The 19,868-nt window shown below is 39.0% G+C and overlaps 1 pseudogene; it reads right to left on the reverse strand.

The window, feature by feature from the left end:
* Positions 1-4,816: 4,816 nt before the first annotated feature.
* Positions 4,817-19,868, reverse strand: part of LOC131905589 (uncharacterized) — a 183,408-nt pseudogene continuing 168,356 nt past the window's right edge.

The raw sequence follows: 19,868 nt of genomic DNA on the forward strand, positions 1-19,868 counted from the left end.
CAAGCTTCCTCATTTCCTTGTCACTGTCTGTCTGTACAGACCTCATGGTCTCTATGGTTGATACTGGGATTAAAAGCGTGTGCCACCATGCTTAACTCTATTCCCTAGTATGGCCTTGAACACACAGAGACCCTGCCTGATAAGTGATTGGATTAAGGGAATGTGCTGCCTGATTTCTTGTTTATATAAAATGGCTGGCTTTTTCCCCTGATCTCCAGGCAAGCTTTATTAAAGCACAAATAAAATATCACCACATTTCAGCACAAATAAAATATCACCATATTTCCCCTTTTTTGTCTAATAAAAATAAAAATTAAAAAATTATAACTAATATAAGAAAAACAACATACAATAAGTACAATAGCTATATACAATATATAAAAGCAATAAAAACATCAACAATGTCTAGTCCATTTGCATTTGACAAATTCAGAGAAAATATTCCATTATCTATTCTATTTTGGTAAGTCCAAAATGTACCTAATTCACTTTCTATCCTAACTTATAGTACCAACAGAAAACTATCTTATGATGTCTTTCAAATTTATACACTTTACACCTTTTTAGTGAGTTTCTTTTCTGAAATTCTTAACAAGGAAAACTATAACTTTATATAATCTTCAGCTCCCTCAGAGACCCAAGAAGGAAATAATATTACCTAACAAAAATAAAAACAAGAAGTGCAACAAGTGGCTTCCAAAAAATGTGAATTGACAGAAATAGCCAGGTTCTGGACGGTCCTGAGGTTTGTCTGCAACGTTGGGGCATCATCTTCAGCCTATAGGCTTAGCGTATCTGACAGACTCATTTGTGAAGTAGGATGTACACAAGGCCAACAGCTCACCGTCACATTCGGTGTGATAAGTCCATGTACCAGATAAACCTGAATTCCACTAGTGTCCTGTCATGATTTAGGATTTTAAATTCTGGAAATTGTTGATGTTTTTGGAATCTGGCTGCCTATTCTTCTTGGCTTGTGGGTGTCTTCATCTCCTTTATTAAATGCCAGTCTACCATTGAGAGGTTAGACTCTGTCAGCCTAGCTGTTAAGAATAACTGTTTCAGCTACTGTTCCACTGCACACCAGAAGCCATCAGTGTGGTGATATTTTATTTGTACTGAAATGTGATTTTATTTGTATGTTAATAAATAAAGTTGCCTGGGGGTCAGAGCTATAGCAAGCCATAGCAGAAGCTGGGCAGTGGTGGTGCATACCTTTAATCCCAGCACTTGGGAGGCAGAGCTAGGCAGATCTCTGTGTGTTCAAGGATACAGCCAGCATGGAGACACATGCCTTTAATCTCAATATCAACCATAGAAGAGCTGGAGGTCTGTATAGATGGACAGTGATGAAGAGGTCATGTGGTTGGGTTTACAACCAATGAGAAGGCAGAATAGAAAGTCAGTAAAAAGGACAAACACACAGGAAGTAGGTCTCTTGCTGAGGAGGACAGCAGCAGCAGTGAAGGGTAAGGTTTTTAGCTCTTAGCTACTGCTCTGACCTTTTGGGCTTTCGTCTCTGCATTGGCTCTGTGTTTCTTATTTAACAAGATGGTTACATCTACACATCAGTCCACTGCATGTTCAGCTGCCTTCAAAGAAAGGGGCACTGTACATTTTCCTGATTGCAAAGCCACTTCAGTGATGGTGTCATATTGTCCTGGCCTTAGAGGACACCTGTTGCCAAAGCTGCAACCACACTTGTCTTGGCACGGATTGTTGTGCCTAAGTTGAGAGACCCCCAAAGAGGCCACCAGAAACATGAACTCACCAAAATGCAAAAGCAAGGTTTATTGGAGCAATTCAAGCCACAGCAAGGACCTCCTCAAGCATACCAAAGCAACAGAGGCTAGAGGAGGTGCCCTTCCCTGAGTGTGTATGACTTTTAAAGGCAAAAGCCACACATTAGGGGGTTTCAGTACAGGTATAATCTTGATTGCCTCCTCCTTAGGGACTTTCCAGAATTCTGCTGATATCTCATGTTCAGTTTAATCCCAGTTATTTGTTAAACCATTTTCCTGAGATGTCTCTGGGTTGGGACATTCTGTGGTTAATCAGTTGCTACCAGATGGTCAGATGGCCATTCCTGACATCCTGACTTTGTACATTCTGGTTCCTGGAATTTATGTCAGCAATACTGAGAATTTGAAACCTAAGGCCTGTTGCAAAATGGAGAGGCTTACAAGATGGAGGGGCTTGTTTCTTCATTTCCCCCTTCTTATGTGCCTTGTGGAAAACCAATCATGGGTTCCTGATGGCCAACTCATAAGCGTCCCTTACTCTATGGGCATATATTCTTATGTTTTCTGGACCATGAGCTGAATTGTACTCAGCCTCTGTCTCATGTATTGGAGCAACCTGTTGAGAATACAGGGCCCAAGGGTTAGTACCAGAAGCAGGACTATCAATGGGCCTATTAAGGTGGAAATTAGTTAACCAGGGAGAGCTGTTGAATCAGAACTGGAACCACCCCTGGATAGTTTCTCAGTTGTGTTTTCATTTCTCAAGTCCCTCTCTAATAATAACCATGTTATCCTTTACCTCTACCGAATAATCCCTAGAAGCAACATTTTTCCTTAAGTGCCACACAAAGTCCCACTTGCTGGAAGAACAGGAGGTCTAGTCCACTTCTGTTCTGAAGCACTACTTCTGCTAAAAAGCCGAGGGAATCCTGCATGTGAGTGATGGATTCCTCTATCCAGTGTAGATTCTAATCTATATTTTCTTTAAGGGCTGAATACTGCTGGTGTTGGGAGATGAGTGCCGCTGAGCCTGTTCCCACACCTGCAGCCCACTGGCTCCAATTAAGACACCAAGCATAAGGGAGATGGGTTCTCTTTTGAACCTAAGGGGGCATGAGCCGGTCTCCAGTAAATCTAAAAAAACTTCGTTGGCATGATACATTATTCTCGGGACAAGTTTGATGAATATGCAATACCCCTGTACCTGACTAAGCACTTGGAGGTGTATGCAGGGAGTGAATCCTGTAGAAGAAGCCCACCAAGTGTCCCCATGTGGGACTAGGTAGCTAACAGGAGTTACAAGAGGAATTACAAAGAAATTGCTATTCTTTTGGGACCTTCCCCACACATATACTCAAGCCCAAGACTACATATACTCAAGCCCAAGACCTGTTCCAGTGTCAGCCCTACTTCTTGGCTCAACCATCTACAGAACATTGGGTCATCAGTCGGAGTGACCTCAACTGAAACCGCAATCCCCTCATAGAATGGGAGAGTGGATTCGTAGCACAGCCAGCAGAAAGAAGCTTTTAAGGGTCTGTCTCTGTCTCATTCAAGACCTGATAAGTTTAATCAAGCAGTTGCTGCACAAAGTAACCAGGTATTCCTTGGGACAACCTGGGTGCCTGTGTCATTATATCATTCAGGGGAGTCTGAGCTTCTGTGACAGGGGTGGCCTTTTTTGAGGCTGGGACTATCCTAGTTGGGGTAACCATACGTTTGAATTTCAGGGCTACAGTGAGGGATGTCTCTTGCAGCTGGATGGTGAACATCAGCTAGGGGTCTGCCCCGGTTATGTATAATTTCAAACCCCAGGTTTTGCTCCTTGTCCAGTCCTGTTCTGTTCACTTTCCCTCTTCAGCAAATCTAATAATCAGTGGATTGCATCGCCCTCTGGGAGTAGACAGGGAATGTTATGGGAAGCATTCTCTGTCTAACATGACCCACATGGACTGGCAGACGCTAGGGTTTCCCCACAGAATCTGATTCCCCTAATCCACATATCCCCTGCCCGCTGTACTGTGATTAAGTCTCCCTTCACCTTAGGTGTCCAGTCTATCCACCTGGTGGACTTATATTCCCAGCTACCACATCAGGACCCCCACATTTGTTGCTTCTGTGTTTTTGTCTGGGAGTGGCCTGAGTAAACATAAAATCAGTTGGTCCTTGTCTTGCCCCAATACACCCAGTACTGCAGCATCAGCCTGAGACTTTTTCTACCGCATCTGAAGAGGCTCCTCAATCAGCCCCTCCCAAGTCACAGAGGTCCACATACAGATTGGGGAACCAAGTGGCCCTGGGTGCCACCGATGAGGTGCTATTGACTATGTCACCCATCTCAGCATTGATGATGAGCCAGGTAAGGTGCATAGGTTGATGGGGGTTCCAAGGTAGATGGGTACCAGCTGCCTCAACTCCCAGTATCATAGAAATCAGGGCCAGCAATAGCACCAGAAACACAGGATTCATGGGCTGGGTCGTTCTTTTCGGCGTAGCTTGAGCTTCAGTGAGTTAGAAGGATGCTTGGAGGCTTCTCAGGCTTCTCCCCAGTACTCCTTTGGAAGGGCAAATGGATCTGCCAATTGAGCATGCGAGTAGTGAACCCAGGTTGTGATGCCATTCACTTTGAGGGCATGGGTGTTGTTAGGATGACAACGTAAGGCCCCTTCCATTGTGGCTCCAGGGATTTGTGGTGGCACCTCTGGATCAGGACTCAATTTCTGGATCTGAACCTATAGTTGCTTCATATAGTGGTTTGGCCAGCTCTGCAAATCCAGGGATCCACAGGTGGCAGCATCCTGCTGTACCCAGGAACTCCCTCGCTTGTTTTGTAGTTTGGGGAGTGGGTATTTTTAGCACTGTCTCTTTATGGGCATCTGACAGCCATCTCTGACCCCCTTCAAGGACATACCCCAGATACATTACCCTGAGCTGACAGACCTGGGCCTTCTTTGCAGAGGCCCAGTACCCAAGATCTCCTAATGCTTGTAGCAGATCTTTAGTTCCCTTTCAACAGGTCTTTCTATCAGCAGCCGCAATCAGCAAGTTATCTACATACTGCAACAAGCTTATATCTAGGCTCTACACTCACTCAGATCCTCATATAGGGCCTCATCAAAGATGGCTGGAGAATTCTTGAATCCTTGTGGTAATCTAGTCCAGGTTAGCTGACCATTGATTGTGATGTCTAGGTCATGCCACTCGAAGGCAAAGTTCTGCTGACCCTTGGGGGTCAGGGGTGGGCTGAAGAAGGCATCTTTCAGGTCCAAGACTGAGTACCACTGCCAGTCTGGGGGCAATGTGCTCAGTAGGGTGTAGGGATTGGGCACCATGGGGTGTATGTCCATTACCCTTTTATTTACTGTACTGGCCTATAGTCATTGGTGTGGGACTTTCTAAACAGTAGCAGTGGGGTATTCTATGCAGACTGGACCGGGCTCAGGACCCTGAGGGTCAACAATCTTCTTATGTGGAGTGGTATCCCTTTCTTTACTTTCAGGGGTAAGGGATACTGGTGGACTTTAACTGGGACTGTGCCTGCCTGAATTTCCATATATATAGGGGGGTCTATATTTTGCTAGCCCCATGCCCCCAGTTTCTGTCCATGCTTGTGGAAACTTTTGAAGCCATTTCTCTGTCTCAGGTTCAGGGGCCATGGGCTTTTGGTGTAGTCTATATTCCTCCATCAGGTTGGCAGTCTAATATTTGGACTGGTTTCCCATTTTGATAAAGAATTGGGCTTTTTGTTGGAAAAGTGGATTGGGGCTTTCATTTTTGACAAAAGATATCAGTGGATAGGGGCATTCTGGAATTACTAGGAATGAATGGGTTACCCTTCTCATTCCAAGGTCCACTGTCCTTTAGCCTAGCTTGTTGTTGTTCCGGGATCCTTGCTGAACTCCTCTCCTGTTTCTTTTCTTGTTTTCCTTCTTTCTGTGCCCTTTCCATTTCCTGCCTCTCTTCTTTCTGCTCCTCTGTCTCTCTCTTATTATAAACCTTTTCCATCACTGCCACTAATTCCCTAAGATTCTTTTCATATAATCTCTCCATTGACTGCAGCTTTTTCTTGATATCTGGTGCTGCCTGATTTATATAGGAGAACATTGTCATCTGGGCTGATTTCTCTACCTTAAGGTCATATGATATATATTGCCTAGAGGCCTCTAGCAAGTGTTCTAAGTAAGCAGCTGGGCTCTCCTCTGCTCCCTCTCTAACATCATAAACCTTAGCCATATCAGTTGGCTTTTGTGCAGCTGCTTTGAGAAGATTCCTCTGTTCCCCTTTGGATGATTGGCAGCTTTGGGTCCTACCTGACTTTTACAGGGAGTATCTGTGAGGAAGCAGATGGTTCAAGTGGGGGGTTAAGTGGTGGAGGTAGAAAGGACTTGAACCAGGGGAGGCATCTCCCAGTCCTATCAATAAGCCCTCTCCAAGTCACTATGAAAGGGGTCTGGTCATTATTTCCTTGACCCTGTGGATGGTACTGGAGTCAAAAGTCCCCTCTGGCAGCCAGCCAACCTTGAAGGTGGGACATTCTGGGGAACAAAAAGTAATCCATTTATTTTTCTTAACATTGACACTGTTGTTATAAGCAGTCTCCTTTACATCCCTCCAATGTGCTAGGGTCAGGTCTAGGGGGGAAAAGGGGTATTTCCCATGGCTTGTCCTTGTATGTTAGCAAATGAGAGATGAGCAGAAATACAACAAATCACACTGACGAACAAAACAGTCAGACAGAAAGGAAGAACAAGGGCCCTTAACAGAGTTTAGCAGCTGACAGATGGTCCTGTTATTTGACAAAGTCTCAATTTTCCTTTTAAAATCAAGTCAGAGATCTTTTCCACATAAGTTTTTAATTTTTTACTCTGTTTATTTGGTAGAAATTTCCATTCTAATATAATATCTTCTCTCTGCATTAAAATTTCTGTAGGGGAATACTTAGAGGGTAAATAACCAAAATGCAATCAAGCTTTGGATCCACATGATATACATGTCCTTCCTGTACTTTTTTTTCTACCAAGGACAATTCTCTCTCAGCTTTAGCTGATAATTCTCTTGGACTATTGAAGTCCTTGTCACCTTCTAAGGTTTTGAACAAATTACTCAGTTCATCATTTTTTACCCCAACAACAGTTCATAGATGGGAAATGTCTTCGAATAACCTTTGAAAATCATTAAGAGTCCATAATCGATATCTCCTAATTTGCACCTTTTGGGGTCTAATTTTTGTAGACCTATTTTGTGTCCTAAATAATTAATAGAGTATCTTTTTAGGAGCAATTTGTAATCCCCAACAAGGCAAAAATTTCTTTACTTCTTCAAACATTCTTTCTAAATTATCTGCATTTGAATCAGCTACTAAAATATCATCTATGTAATGATAATTATAGATTTAGGAAATTGTTTACATATTACTTCCAATGGCTGTTGTAAAAAATATTGGCACAATCTTGGGCTATTTAACATTTCCTGTGGGAGAACCCTCCATTGATAGCTCTTAACTGGCTGAGAATTATTATAAGTAGGTACCATCAAGGCGAATCTTTCTCTGTCCTTTTCTTATAAGAGTATTGAAAAGAAACAGTCTTTTAAATTGATAACTATAAGAGGCCATCCTTTAAGTAACAGAGTAGGCAAAGGAATTCCAGATTGTAGAAAGCCCATTGGCTGAATTACTTTGTTAATTGCTCTTAGGTCTGTTACCATTCTCCATTTACCAGATTTTTTAATAACAAATACAGGAGAATTCCAAGGGCTAGTTGATTCTTCAATATGCTGAGCATTTAACTCCTCTTGTACCAGCTCTTCTAAAGCCTGGAGTTTCTCTGTTGTTAAAGGCCATTGCTGAACTCATACAGGCTTGTCTGTTAACCATTTTAATGGTAGAGCTGTTGGTGTCTTTGAAAGATCAGCAGTTGTTGTGCCTTGTTCTTGTACAATCTGGATGGCTGGTGACCGCTCTTTTTAATAGTAATACCTCGTAATATTTCTCTCAGAAAAATGTGTTAGTTTATGATTTGTTTCTAAGGTTGGAGGAATGTTAATCTGAATATTCCATTGTTGTAATGGATCCTGGCCCCATAAATTCATGGCTATATTAGCCACATATGGCTTTAATTTTCCTCTCTGTCCTTCTGGCCCTATACATTTGATCAACCTTGTGATCTGTTTCACTTGAAATAATGTTTCAATCCCTGATAGCTGAATATTTACCTCCTGAAGAGGCCAGTTTGGATGCCAAAATTCTGGTGCAATCATGGTCACATCCACACCTGTGTCTAATAAACCTTCCAAGAGAACGTCATTTATTCATATTTTTAATTTTTGTCTTTGTTCCTTTATAGAAAAATGTTGCTTTATGGTTTCTCATGAATTTCCTATTCTCTCTGCTACAGCAGTTCTATCACCCTGAGCAGCCTAGTTTATTCCAAGAGGCATTTGCTTATTTAATTGCTCTGAAAAGGGGTTTCTTCTATGATAGCAGGAAAGATCTGAACTGAATTTGCTATAGGGGCTTGCATGAGGCCCCTCTGGTTGTTTCCTGAGGGCAGAGGCAAAGGATTACCTTATCTGTCCCTTGTTGATCTACATTTGTTTGTCCAATGTTTGCCCTTACCACACCTTCTGCATAATCCCAAAGAGAGGGGCATTCTGTAGCCATTGTTCCTTGAATAAACATTCTTTGTAGGAACGTCCTGTTTACACTCCCTTTTCAAATGACCTTGTTCTCCACAACTAAAAAAATCTGACATTATTTTTCCTCAAAGCTTTTGAAATCACCTCTACTATGCACATATCATCATGGTCATGAGACTCAATATTAATTGTGTCCTTGATCCAATCCTCCAAGGATGCTGATCTGGCCTTTAGTGGCCTGATTATTCTTTTGCATGTGGCATTCACATTCTCCAAAGCCAAAGATTCAATTATTATCTGTCTAGCTTCTGAATTTGGTATCATTCTACTTACTGCTGAAGATGGCCTTTGTAAGAAATCTGCCGGGCGGTGGTGGCGCACGCCTTTAATCCCAGCACTCGGGAGGCAGAGCCAGGTGGATCTCTGTGAGTTCGAGGCCAGCCTGGACTACCAAGTGAGTCCCAGGAAAGGCACAAAGCTACACAGAGAAACCCTGTCTCGAAAAACCAAAAAAAAAAAAAAAAAAAAAAAAAAAAAGAAATCCATGAAGGATTCTCTGGGACCCTCTATAACTTTTATAAATGATTCAATTTTCTTTCCTGCTTCCTCAGTTCTTTTGCATGCATTCATGGCTGCCATGTGGCATAGAATTATGGTTTTGTTACCATATAAACATTGTCTTTGTATATCAGCATATTTGCCTTCTCCAAGAAGCTGATCCTGGAAAATTTCCACACCTCTTGTCCTTGCTGTTCTATTGTTTTAGCCTCCTTTTTAAACCAAGTTTTCCACTGTGAATGTGGACCAGCCTCTAGCACCACTGCAACTAATTCTTTCCTTTCCTGAAGGATAATTCTATTACAAGTTGACTACGAGTTTAACATCTGCTTTACAAATGGACAATGCATATCATATGAGACTGTAGCTTCTTTAAATCTCCTGAAATCTAACATTTCCACAGGAGTACAATTAGCTTGTATACACCCTTGAGCAGGTAGTTCCTGTAAGGTTACCAGATAGATTAAGTTTGGTTGTTTGAAAACAGGCTGTCTCTCTGTAACATATAATTCAATCCTGAAATAATTTCAGCTTTAAATTCTTCTGTCTGGGTCTGAATTTCTCTATGATTCATTTTAATAAGTTTTTCTAAAGCTTTTATCTTGGCACATAAACTGACTAACCTTTTAAATACTAAAATAAAAGTGATTAAACAAATAATATTCATAATTGATGTTACATACATCCAATCAACATTAATTATCCTCTCATTTAATTGTTCCATTTTCAGACTGCCTAATGTGTTATCAAACAGAGACCAAATTCCTTCCCTTGTAAAAATGCTTCCCATTTTTTAATGTTGGAAAAAAACTCTTTTAACTAATTTTACCCTTTAAGATATCTTAGTTGACTTACCAAATCTGTTAACTGTGTAGAACAGTAGAAGTCTGAGGAAATTTTAAAGCAGCAGTGGCAATTTGAGATGGAAATCCAGAGAGAGAGTGAGAGAGAGAGGGGGAAGCTCATCACCCACTAGGAAAAGAATGCCAAAGAGGTTCTGGCCACATGCTCTGACCTGAGTCGTGCAGCTGGCCCTGGGGCCAAGGGCTCTGTAAGCCCACAAGCAGTCTGGCTGCATGTAGCTCCAGCCACTTGCAGCTCCAGCAGAGCTGGGGCCCACAAGGTCACAGCCAAGTGGCTTTTTTATGAATTCCAGAGCAGAGGAGACACTGCCTGCTGCCACCATGAGAAGCAAGATGTAAAAGTACCAGTAAGCCACTAGCCACATGGCAAAGCATAAATTTATAGAAATGGTTAATTAGATAACAAGAAGATTTCCGTGGCCATAGTTTAAAGATAATATTAGCCTGTGTATGTTTATTTGGGTTTGAGCTGCTGTGGACCAGCACGACACAGGAAAACTTCCAGCTACAATTCAGGTTGAGAATGAAATAACCACTGATTTTATATACTTCTGTAGTACTAAGAAATGATATTTCATAGTGTGGATTTCCTTGGTATATATGAAGGTATTTTTGCTTCTTTCCTAAATGTAATGAATGATTCTAAAATGACAATGCTGTAGGAGTATTTCATTATTTACAGAATATATGAAAATAGATACTACAAATTGGCTGAATTCTTAATACCAAAATAAAAATAATCAAAAAATGTTAAAACAAAACAAAGTTAAATTAAAAAAAACACACACACAAAAAAAACAAACAACAACAATTTTGATTCCATCCAATGGAAAACAGAAACAGGAACCTGCCTCCTGATTTGCACTGTGCTGTGGAGATCTGAATCAATAAGCTTGTTAGGAGGAAGGCCTTCAACAGTACTGTACTCGATAGGTTGGTTCACTTTCCCTATACTTTCTTCCTGTGATTCTGCACTGATGTAAAAATAATGAAATAGTTATTTAAAATCTAACTAAATAAGGAGATGATAACATTTCTGGGGAAACAATGAAAATCACAGAACTATTGCTACTATTTCTATAAGAATCTGATAATTTGAAAATTAACCTATGAAAATTGGCATATTTCCTGTAGATGTCATCAGTAACTATGAGGCCAAAACACAGAAAAGAAAAACATCCTAATGGAACCAACCAAGCTAACTGAATAGCTGTAATAGTCATCCCAAGATGTTTTAAGTATCTGACTGAAAGTTAAAAGCATAGCTAGAGTGTTATTTATTTACTGACATTATTTACCAAATGTGAGAAATGACCGTGAGGCATAACAAATCCACCTGAGAGTTTCATTAGGGAAGGGAAAAGATGGGCGTGAGTACGCTGACCAGAGAGAATGTGCGGAGAGAGAGTTGGGAAGTAGGTAGAGTCTACTTTTATAGGTACACCTCCAGCATGCATATATGGGCTTACATAGTTATGCCACACATGCACATAGATCATGTAACCATGCTGCCCATGGGATACATAGGACATAAGGCCCTGGAGTGACTAAGTATTTTGCTTGACTGCTGACAGCGCATGTATGGTCATGTGACTCCAGAAGTTGTTAGGAGGGTGTAGGGAATAATAACATAGAAAGCGAGATAAAGTAAGAGAAAGAGAGAGGTGGGGAGAGAGAGAGAATTCTCTTTTAAAAATAAAAAGTGTGTGTGTGTGTGTGTGTGTGTGCATGTGTATGTGTGTGTGTGTCTGTATGTGTGTGCTCGTGCATGTACGCACTTGCATAGTATGTCAAGGGAGGAGGCAAGTATGGTATAATATACATGGGGATGATAGAGGGCAACTTTGTGAAATTGGTTCTCTCCTTTCATGTTTTTATGTTTCTGGGTCTTGGATACAGGTCACCAGGCTTGCCTATGAAAGCACCTATACCCACTGAGACCATGTTTTTACATGGAAATACACATTTTAGAAGGCTGTGTTTTTGTTCTAGTCTAGAACATGCACATATTCTCACTCACACCCTAGTTATTGGTGCATCTGAGTAAATCTGTGGATCTCAAGTTGTTTCATTTTATGTAGAAAATTATTATGTAGAATAACCAGTGTGTCAGATGACTAGTGAAGAGGAACTTACCCTATTTCCTTTTATAAAAATATGTTACACAGCTAAACAATATGACATCTCAAGGGAGTAAACAAAGATGAGTAAGCAATGATTTACATGTAGTCATGTACACAAATACAAACATGTTCAGAATGTAAGGGAACTTTAAGTGGTAAAAATTATATGGAATTAAATATTTCAGTAATTGGCATTCACATAGAGACAATCAGTACCATCCTCACACTGTATACAAAAGCTACATTCCAGATATTTGAATTATGATATCTAAATATTAATTTAGTATTTCACATTCACATTACTGCAAAGTAAATCTTTTTTACAGTAAATGCCTACGTAAGTTGGTTACATGAATACTTAGGCTACAGATGAACCTTTTGTTTAACTTACATATGGCCCTAGGTTCAACCCCTAGCATCACAAAATTTGTTTAAGAAGTACTGAGAAATGTTAATAATTATTCACATGGTAATTTAGAACATTGCAGTTTCATTCCAGTGCTAATATTTTTAATTGTATTTTTGACATTTAAAAATCTTTTCTCTTTAATGATGTTATATATTTTAAACACAGAAAACCCTTTCCTCTTAAGTCACTTATGGTACTTGGAACATAGAGTGTTTGTTAAATAATCCTTATGAGGCTACTTAATAATTTATGTAGCTCTAGATGTTACCAGTAAACTTAGCACCATAACCAAAATCCATAATGGCAGGATCAGTGTAAGACCAAGATTTCTAAGAGGTGAGACTGGGTTGTTCTCAGCGGGCAAATATAATTGCCACATAAGCCTGGTGACCTGAATTTGATCCTTGCAAGCTCATAAAGAAGATAAGAACTGAAAAATTACAGGTTCTCCAACCTGCACACATGTGTTGTGCCATGTGTGTGTGTGTACACTTACCCAGCACACATTATGCACATACATATGAATATATACACATGTACAAAGACATCAATAATAATAAAAATTTTTTAAATGCCTGAAGAGCAGGGATCAGACAGGGACATGTGGCAATTGGAAGTTATCCAACCAAAGATAAAACTTTCAAATCCTTTCACATCTTCATTGTTTTTTAAGGGATTTTTTAAAATTTGGATTTATATGTAAGTATTTGTTTCTGTATATGCCAGATGTGTAAGACTGTCCAGAGAGGTCAGAAGAGGGCTTGGGAATCCTTGAAGATGAAATTATAGACAAGCTGCCTGATGTGAATGTAGAAAACCAAAATGGGGTCTTCTGGAAGATCACAAGTGCTCTCAGCTGCTGAACCATCACTCTAGCCCTACATCATCATTTTTCTGATATTCTGTATGTCAGCCTTGGTGTACAACAGATACACCTTAATAAAAAAGCTGGAGAAATGGCTCGGTTGATGGTAAAATGCTTGTTTTATAAGCACAAGTATGTAAGTTTGATTCTCCAGAACTCATTAAAAAAAAATACTGGGGGGCATGGTAGTGCATGCTTGTGAACCCAGTGTGGGAGGAGGAAGAGACAGGTAGAAACCTGGGTTCTCTGCCTGGCCATTTTAGCCTATTTAGAGATCCTCAGACCATATAGGAACCTGAGGAACAACATCTTTGGTTATCCTCTGACCTACACAGACACACACACACACACACACACACACACACACACACACACACACAAGCATGCATGCACACATGCAGAGTAATATGCACACACAAAAGAAAAGTCATATCTTCTTAATTGCTAAAAAGAAAATTTTCAGTTGGGAGTATGTGTTTTTCTCTGCGACCCTTTATGTTCCTTTTACATAAGAAAGCTATTTCCTGATAATGATGTGAAAATCACCAAGAAGGGAAGAAGGGTCCTGAGGGAAACACATTTCTTAGAGGAAGTCAATGTTGGTAAACAGCTCTCAAGAGATGTCTGCCCATCTTGCATTCTGAGGTGCTAAACAATCGAAGATACTTTTATAGCAAATGATTTTGGAAGAAAAATTAGTATCTCCCTAGGCGCACAGGGCAGATGTGCTAGCTATCAGGGATATTAAGAATAATGTCTCCAGCTGTGGCAAAGTTTAGTCATATTTATTATCAATTATAAAGGTATTAAATTCTTTTAATCCAGAGTTTCCACTACATGTACACCCTATTATATCACCCTATTATATGAAAACTAGGGGCATTCCTAACTATACTATGGTATTCAGTAAATGTTCCCTTAAACATAACTGTAAAATAGTTATTCTTATACAATTTTCCAGCATAACATACAGAATTGTTGTATTATAAATCTAATTTTTAAAATAAAGTCTCATTGTATAGACCTATAAACCAGGTAGGTTGGCATAAAGCTGGACATGGCTTTCCTGCCTCTGCCTCCTGAGTGCCAAAGTGACAGGTGGGGCCACCACACTGACCGACATTATAAAACATGGAGAGTATATGAATATACACTATCAAGTCTACATACACAAATTAGGAAGAGTTATTATGATTATATATGACTTTTTAAACATAAGCTAGTTATACCTAGCTGATAAAGCATTTCTTAAAAAATGATAAATATTCTATAGACAAATTAAAAAAAAAACTTACATCAAAGACATTGGGAAAAAGTGATCTTGTATGAGAGTTTTGTTGCAGCAAGGCCTTCTCTGATAGTGTACTTGTAAATTCAGGATGATGTGGTATGGTCTCAACTGACACATAAAACTCACATGTTTCTGATGAACTTTGCAAATGCCATGAAGCAGATGCATATGATAGCTATTAAGATCACTGGGTTCTCTTATGGAATAGGCACATAGAAATTAAATATACCTTCTGGCACATAACAAAATTTTCCTAAAATTTATATCCATGATGCTTTGTGCTTCTAGAATAAAAGATTTTAAAAGTTATCTTCAAATCTATTCCTAATTAGAGACATTTGTCTTGGATGCTCATATAAACTGTTACAGATTTTATGTTTATCCCTTCCTAATTTATTGTGAATATGTAATTACAAGTGTAACAGCAATAAGAGTTTGAGAAGTCATTGGACTGCAAGGAACCCTCACGGTTAGGACTAATGCCATTTTTTTAAGTGAGGCTGGCCATGGTGAGTTATATCTGCAATCCTAGCAGATAAGATTAGAAGTTCAAGATTAGGCTCAGCAATATAAGGAACTGGAAGCCAGCCTGAGCTCCAAAAGTTGAAACAAAAGAGCGTGAGCCAGGCTTTTCTGTGACTTTGTAACCTCCTGTCCTATGCCACATCATGATAAGAAGGCACTTGTAAGACTCTGGCTCTTTGGCCTCTGACTTCTTGGGCTTCAGAACTGTGAGGAAATAAGATTTTTTTTTTCACCATAAACTTTATGGCCTCAAGAATTATTTAAACTGAGTGCAAAATGGTCTGTAACAGAGGCTATTCTACAACAATGTTGTACATCAAGCATTATATTCAGTTAGTATGGCTCATACACCAAAATCAAAATCGTTTGTGAAGTTGTCATGTTTCTGAGCACTGGAAGAGTTGAGCATGTTGTCTACATGGTATCTTAGCTTACACACCCAACATGACTTATAATAGCAACATGGCATCTTAGCTTTCACACCTAACATGACCTGTAATAGCAACATAGCACCTTAGCTTTCACACCTAACATGACCTATAGTATCATGGCATCTTAGTTTACATGCCTAACATGACCTATAATATCAACATGGTATCTTAGCTTACATGACAAAACAAGAACCTATAAACAAACACAGAAAAATTATAAAGCCATTTAGCCAAAATAATTTCTAATAAAAAGATTATGTCATTTCTGATTAAGAATAACAGATAAATCAGAGCTTTGTAATTCTTGCAGAAAAATTACTGCATGTTTCTTCCCTCTTTCAAAAATATATTTATTTGAAATATGCATTAACAAACAAATAGTCACTATTTGAAATGTAAATACACTACACTGGACTCACTGCCAGTGTGAGTTATGCAAGTGATTATGCTTCCTTGTTACAAGTTAGTACCTGCAAAGTAATCTTAAAACTTATTTTAAAAGTAGGAAGGGGGAGGGATGGGTAGAGAGGGCTGAAAAATTAAGGGTACTTGCTGTTCTTTCTAAGGACTTGAGTTCAGTGCCCAGTTTCCATGTCTGGTGAGTCACAACCACCTTTAACTCCTGGGTGACCTGATGCTCTTTTCTGGCCTTTGCAGGTACCTGTACACAAAGAGCAGGCACACACACACACACACACACACACACACACACACACACACACAATCATATGAAATAGAAAAAGAATCACTCAAACAATGCTAAGTAGTCCATTGTGTATAGGTAGTGACTGCTTTGCATACTCTGCCAAGTGACCCTCTCTGTAAGTGATGATTGACTAGCTGTAGCGTGGGCTCACACAAATACTATAATGCAATGACAGTAAAAAAAAAAAAATCTATCTTATTCAGACAAAATGGCCAGTTATTGCCTTCTAAGGGCCAGCAAATCTCAGGTTCTTTGTTAATGCTAGATTTGGAAAGAATGTTCTCTTCTAAGTGTTTAGCTCCTCAATACCTATGGAGGCCCAGATTACTCAGGGTCCAAGAAGCTGAGCTTGCTTTACTCAGCAGGGCTGCACAGGGGATGATTTGACCATGGGAGTGATTACCAGGTGTTTGGAAAGGTCTATCTACACTTGGCTATGTGGTGTACTTTGATCTCACAAGGGGGAGGTCTTTTGTGCCACCCCATTGCATTGTTATAAAAACCCCTTTTGAAGAGGCAGAAGGGGCCACTGGATATTGACCCAGGTCCTCCCGAAGCTATCCTATATTTATGTCTTTCCTCTTATTGTCTAGGTCTGTTTCTATCTAATATTTTCTTATCCTTCTCTTCTCATAAAAACCCTTGAAAAGATGGGAGCAGGCTTCCTACAAATACCATGTAGAAATATTGAATGTCAAAATAAAGTTTAAATCCTTTGTATGGAAAAGATTCTATAAATTCTTCCTCAATTTCAAAATAGGGGGTTGTCTTAGTTAGGGTTACTACTGCTATAATGAAATACCATAACCAAAAGCAAGATGAGGAGGAAAGGGTTTATTTGGCTTACACTTCCACATTGCTGTTCATTTCTTAATGAAGGAAGAAATATGCTATAAATTCTAATATTCTTATTTGCTATTTTATATTTATATTAATATTTACTTTAATAAAATATTTGTAAGTTTAAATAGAAGTATTTGAGATTGTTAAAGGACAAAGTTGAACTTCAAAAATTTAATTGCCCTTATTTTTTGGTGGCATTTCACACTAGAAGCAGAGTGAGCATTGAGATTAACCAAGCAGAGAAGACTAGCTTCATATCAAGAAAAGCTAAAAGGGCAGAAACAGAACAAATTTCAAGTTGGTCATTTTGGGTATTGTCTTTGCTTTGAACATTATACAATATATAGAAACATCATGTGGTGCCAAAAGCATACTTAAGTTGTGTGTTAATTTAGAAAAAAAGACAAGCTAATTTTTTATAAGGGAAGGCTGGGAGATAGAACTTAGAAAATTAGAAAAATCCTGCTCAACATTTGGTCCCTCAGATGACTTTTTGTGTGTAGTAAAGACAGAAAGAATTTAACTATCATAATTGAGATGGGCTCATTTGGAAAAATTGGTCTTTATCTGTATCATGAACTGATGTTTCTGTTTGATATGTAGAATGTTGGTACAGGTAACTCCATTTTGTCTATCTGATAGGGTCCTTGTAGGCTGTTAGTTCAGAACAGTGAACTTGAAATAAGGCTCCACAATTCTTCATAAGCCATAAATTGAATGTAGATTATTTTCACATAAAAAAATATAATACTAGGATAGCATAGTCACAATGAGTCAGTATCTTAAACACCTCAACAGGATACACTTTTCTTTTTATTTTTTTTCTTTTCTTTTTTTTTTTGGGGGGGGGGTTTCGAGACAGGATCTCTATGTGTAGCTTTGCGCCTTTCCTGGATCTCACTCTGTAGACCAGGCTGGCCTCAAACTCACAAAGATCCGCCTGTCTCTGCCTCCCAAGTGCTGGTTTTAAAGGTGTGCACCACCACTGCCCGACTAGGATACACTTTTCAACATTTTAATTAGTTAATTTTTTACTAAAGTAAAATTGCTTTTATTACTTCAACAGCAATATTTCCCTAAAATGTACCCTTGCCAGTGACTGACAAGATTACTGGTTCAGAATATTGAAAGTGATTTGCATTCATCTGTATTTCAAATACACACAACATCACTAAAATAAAACATTCTGAGATGGGAAGCATGCCACTTAACTGAACAGCTCTATCAGAGAAATTATTTTACTTCTGCACTTTATCAGAAGTGCACACAACCTTTATCTCTAACTGGCATCAGTACAGACAAAATAACTTTGAAATGCCTTTTTACACCTTTGATATTTTTCTTAGAAATACAAAGTGCTTATACTTTGTATTTGTAAAATAATTGCACTTGTAAAATGATGGCAATAATTAAAATATTAATGGAAGGAGGCTATTATCTATATGCATCAATTTTTTGAAATTGCCTGAAATGTTGTAAAAAGTTGAATAAGGGAAGAAAGACAATAAAATATTTTCCTTATTATTAAACATATGGAATAAATGTGATACATATTCAGAAATAAGAATTACGTATGTTCTTGTAATTTAGATTAATCATGTGTCTTTTATTTCTTTAACAAATAGCCATTGTATTTGTTGTTGTTTGAGACCTGGTCTTACTCTGGTTCATACTATCCTGGAACTCACCCTAGTCACTGTGTAGCCCAGGCTAATCTCTGTTATTCTGTCTCATGTTCAGCAATACTAAGACTATAGGTATCAGCATGATGCCCAGCATACTTCTTTTTAAAAAATATATTTTACTATTATTTTAAATTAGCTTACAAAGTAACAAAGTTTCATATGGCAATTTCAGAATACATAATTTGGGCCTTTCTGCCCCACTCTGCCCCATCTCCTTCCCTTGTTCCCCATTGCACCCATCCAGAGCAGGTCTTCTCTTCATACTTGGTTCTGTTGTCTTCACCAGCCTGCTTTCCTTCCCAGTTTACAGATCCTGTTCCAGTTTCCTACATTTAGAGGGTGGGATGCTAGTGTGAGAGAGAACATCGCCATGTTCATCTTTCTGAACCTTGGTTACCTAGTTCAATGCAATGTCTTTAGTTCCAGATGGACATCTAGATTCTAATCCACTGATGAACTGTAAAAAAAAAAAAAAAAAAAAAAAAAAAAAAAAAAAAAAGAGCCGTGCATGTGGTTGTGAAAGCATGTCTGTATGTCTATAGTGGAATGTCCTCTGGCAGATATGAGCACTGGTTCATAAGATAGTTTCAGATGTAGTGTTTAGAGAAGCCTCCCCTCTGATTCCAATATTAACTGCACAAATTTACACTCTCAAAGATGGTGAATAAATGCTCTATCTTTCCAAGACCTGCACAAACATTTGTCATTGCTGTGAAGGTGAAAATGGGGAAAATGGGTGAGGAAAACTTACCTGGGTGGGGGGCTCCTAGAGAGAAAGGGAATGAGGAGGGATCAATAACATTAAGGCTGTTTGAAAAAGTAATGGGCAATAATATTATTCTGTGATTACTTAAGATTACATGTATATATTTACTTGTATAAATATTGAAGTGTCATTTTAGGTGACATATAAATATGCTATTGTCATTTGCCTTGGCAGCTTTCCAGGAAAAGTACAGACCTATTGCTGAAGACACCAGTCACTTGGACACAGGACTCAGAAGAATCTAACTGGATCTGACCTGAAAACCTCCTCCCCAAGTTCTAGCTCTCATAGTACTGTAGGAGCTATCAAACTCCAAGGGAAAAGCAATCAAAGCCCTACCCAGTTGTGCAATCCATGTGCCACAATGACCAGCATGGTGAGATATTCCAAAAGGTGCAATACTGGCTCTTACATCCTAGGGATCA

This window comes from Peromyscus eremicus, chromosome 3 (assembly GCF_949786415.1).
Source record: "Peromyscus eremicus chromosome 3, PerEre_H2_v1, whole genome shotgun sequence".
Taxonomy (NCBI): domain Eukaryota; kingdom Metazoa; phylum Chordata; class Mammalia; order Rodentia; family Cricetidae; genus Peromyscus; species Peromyscus eremicus.